Genomic DNA, 4,166 nt, shown 5'->3' with positions numbered 1-4,166 from the left:
CAGACAATGACAAAGTGAAAGAGATGGCAAAACTTGAAGGAAAATGAAGGAACCATACAGTATGACCACGAATTGGCAATTCAGGGGTTCTAGACCAGGGGTTCCCAAACTTTTTTGTCTCAGGGCACCCAATAAATATTTTTTTAATCCGAGGTATTTTTTAAGCGAACATTTGTAACTCAAATTTAGCTTCTGGGGGGTGCCTGGAACTAAATATTTTGAGATGGGGGTCCGGAGCCAAATAGTATACATATCATTTTGGGGGTCCTTCACATGAAAAGGCTTGAGCACCACTGACATAGAAACATAGAAGGATTTGAAATATTGAAAGACTTGCACAAAATGTCACGATTTTTCAAAAAATAGCAGATCTACAAGATCGCAGAGCAGCACTCGGTGCCGCGCTGTGAGCTTGTATATCTGCAATTTTTTAATAGTTAAAGTATCCAGGGCCCAGAATGTGGTGCAGAGCCCCCCCAACACTCCCTGCTGACAGGTGGCGCACAAGCCTGTAGGATCATGTACATACAGTGACAATTATCACCCTCCCCGACGGGCCGATTGTGTTGGTGTAGGTAGACACTCTACAAAGCCAGATGCACCACAGCGGATTCGAACCGACGACCTCCGTGGCACTGCGCCACCCGAGCTCCAGAAAATATGTTTTTCACTTGAAAAAGAAATGGTGGAAAATCTAGTCAGAAAGACTTCAGGAGTTCATCTTGAGACCAATTTGTAGAGTGAGGCTAGACGGGTGAGTTGCATGTCTCAAGTAAATCGAACTCAGGGCGTAGGAGTTGTGACTTTTCAGTTCAATATTGTGAGTGTTGATATGTGTTAGAAATGTTTTTTCTTTTTCTTTCTTAAAAAGTTAAAGTTCTAAATATCAGAATATAAAGCTTCAACTTTTTAACAAAAATTCTGTTCTAACGAAAACAATTATTGTTGCTAGGTGTGTTTGCTCACTAACAGGGGTGTCTCTGTCTCTCTAAGCTTTTTAATAAACAGAAAAATACATTTTCAGGTGGTTTGTCAATTTCATATTTCATTTTCTGTTTACTAAATAGCTAGAGAAACTTTGAAACCTTTCTATATAGCAATATGATTACTATCAAAATGTAGAGCTATTTATAAGGTATTTTAACAAACAAAAACACTGCACCTTAATTACTGCACCCAGTGGGGATCATATTTGTTGTGCAAGTAACGCACAACATCCAATCATCGAAAACCATTTACCATCTCACGAGAATTCGCGAAACCACAGCAGACGGAGAGAAATCGGAAAACAAAAAACAATACAATACAGTTTCAGCGCTTCGGGCTTGAGCATAGAGATGTGAGAAGTGAGAAGATGAAAGCAGCAGGAGAAACAGAATAACAGAAAGATTAGAAGTGTGTGTGTGAGAGAGAGAGAGAGAGAGAGAGAGAGAGAGAGAGAGAGAGAGAGAGAGAGAGAGAGAGAGAGAGAGAGAGAGAGAGAGGTAGACGAAATGCAGAGCAGGGAGGGAGCCAAGCGAGATTTGAGTGAGAAACATGGGACTGAAAGAGTTTCTAAATATACAGAAGACATTAGCACTTCCAACAGAGTGTGTGATAGGCTTCCACGCAAGCCTAGATCTCACCATTGAAGTGTGAGAACTATGGGGAATATTGTGCATACCGTCTCTCTCCATCTCATATACACACACACTCATACATGCACTGGTGACCCCCCCCCCCCCCCCCCCCTCTCTCTGACTCACTCCCGCACACGTGCTCGTTCACAGGCGCGCGCACACACACATACCGGTACTCTAAAAATATGGTGTGCTGCGTCCGACGTTACCTGAACGGTGTGCTTTCATACAGGAAGCTGCTTATCAAAAAGGGCAGATTGGGAGCGACATGTTTGATCATAGGGAATTAAGGCAGAAATGAGAGCGATTTCCTGGTCTGACAAGCAGAACGGCACATGACAGACAGGAGAGGGGGAGGGGAGGGGGAGGAGAGGAGAGGAGACGAGACGAGACGAGACGAGAGGAGAGGAGAGAAGAGGAGAGGAGAGGAGAAAAGATGACATTTTGAACTAGAAATACTGTTCCTATGAAACAGTGTGGGCTCGCTCGTGACTATATTCTGCAGCATGCTAACTGTCATGTGAAAACGTCGGGTCAGGTCGGGTAGTGTTGGGTTCGGGAAGAACTCTATCACAGAGTAAAAGTAATATAAATAATACAAAATTATCTTTTCTCATTGAGCCCGAGGCCCGGCCCCTATTACTTACATTTTAGGCCCTACTCTAAATGTGGGGTCGGGTTCGGGCAGAATTTGAGAACTCTAGCTTGAAGCATTTAGTCCTCCCCTCCCTTTGGATGGTCTGCATCTCACCAGACAACCAACCAACCATCTCGGTAGCTTTAGGAAGTGGGGATGCTTTTCTTTTTTTAGGCTTGCCCCCGACATGGCGAGACATGCTCCGGTGACCACCGGTGGGGAAAAATGAGAAAAGAAAATTGGGATCAAATGATGGACGGATGGATGGATGGATGGATCAGAGAGGAAAGGACAAGAAGATGAGAAGAGGAGAGGGATGAGCTGGGCAGAGAGCATCAAGCTAATCTGATATGACAGTGTAGTATCTCCGCCAATCCATCGACGGCGTTACACTTAATGTCCCTGTCAGGCTGTCAGCCACGGCTGGTTAAAGGCACTCGGTGAGGTGTGTATTTGTGTGTGTATGTGTGTGAGTGTGAGACAGTGGCCTCCCCCTATGGAGGTTCCATATCTGTATCACTCTCTCTGTTTAGGGAGCATGGAGAATGACACACTAACTCCCAATGGGCCGAGCGCACGGACATTAACTTGACTAACGATCCTAACAGGCTGCATTAAGGCTGTGTGTGTGTGTGTGTGTGTGTGTGTGTGTGTGTGTGTGTGTGTGTGTGTATGTGTGTGTGTGTGTGTGTGTGTGCACGCAGAATAGACTCACCCGTGCACATGTGATTAGAGTTTCAGCCTCTAGTGGATTATACATGCTTTGTGAAAGGTTAAAAGGTGTCAAAAAACATGTCTTTGAGAAGATGGCACAATCAGTCAATTTATTGTTTTCCTCTCTTTTCTTTTGAAAAGACATTAGTAGGACAATTAGTAGGAGTCATTATTCTTTCTGATGCCGTGTGTAATGAGGAGGACAGAAACAAGGAGCGACATGGGGCTGGGCAATATATCAATATAATGTTTATATTGTGATATGAATCTTCTGGGATTATGGATATCTTGAGTGAAAAGGACCTTTTCTTTGACGATGGCTGTAGCCAGATTGATGACATGGAAACAGAGGTTTTTCAAAAAATAGTAGATCTACAAGCTCGCAGCACGGCACTCGCTGCCGCGCTGTGATCTTGTATATCTGCTATTTTTCAATAGTTAAAGCATAAAATAATAATACACAATAATGTGTACCCGTTCTTAATGGGTTAATATCCTAATATGGCAACAAAAAAGAAAGGATTTTCCTAGTTAAAAAAAAAACATTTCTGAACTGAGCCCACTAGCTATTCTATTATGCTCCCGCTTAGTTATGACATATTAGGCAGTGCTGCTGATTATTAATTAAAACTCTCATTGTGTAAAACACTTTGTGAAAGCACAAATTGCCACCCCCACAATATTGATAGTCATTTGGTCAAAAATATTGTACCATATGAGTCTGTTCATGTCGCCCAGTCCTAGTAAACAGAGAGAAGTTGGGATGCAGTGCAGGAGATAGAAACAGAGAGAGAGAGAGAGAGAGAGAGAGAGAGAGAGAGAGAGAGAGAGAGAGAGAGAGAGAGAGAGAGAGAGAGAGTATATGTCACAACTCACGAGCAAGCATCATTGCCCCAGGACACACCACATAATGGATATATTAATGTCTTCCTATTGATGCTGGCTCCTTGAATGAACATACCTCTACGTCTGACGCACTCCCCCTCTCCGAGTCCTTATACCAACCTCCCCCACCAAACCCCCCCACCACATCCCTTCTCACGGTGCTTCGCTCTTCAAAGTGCATCTCTTTCGTGCCATCTCTATCTCACTCTCTCTCTCTAACCCCGCGTATCCGTCGTGTGACCCTGTACTTCAAAATCATCAAACTATCGTAAGCCTACTCGTCATCATCATCATCATTTATAATTTAGTCC

The sequence above is a fragment of the Nannobrachium achirus genome (assembly GCF_963921795.1).
Source record: "Nannobrachium achirus genome assembly, chromosome: 10".
NCBI classification, from domain to species: domain Eukaryota; kingdom Metazoa; phylum Chordata; class Actinopteri; order Myctophiformes; family Myctophidae; genus Nannobrachium; species Nannobrachium achirus.
The sequence above is the reverse complement of the archived record's forward strand: the minus strand, read 5'-3'. Positions refer to the sequence as shown.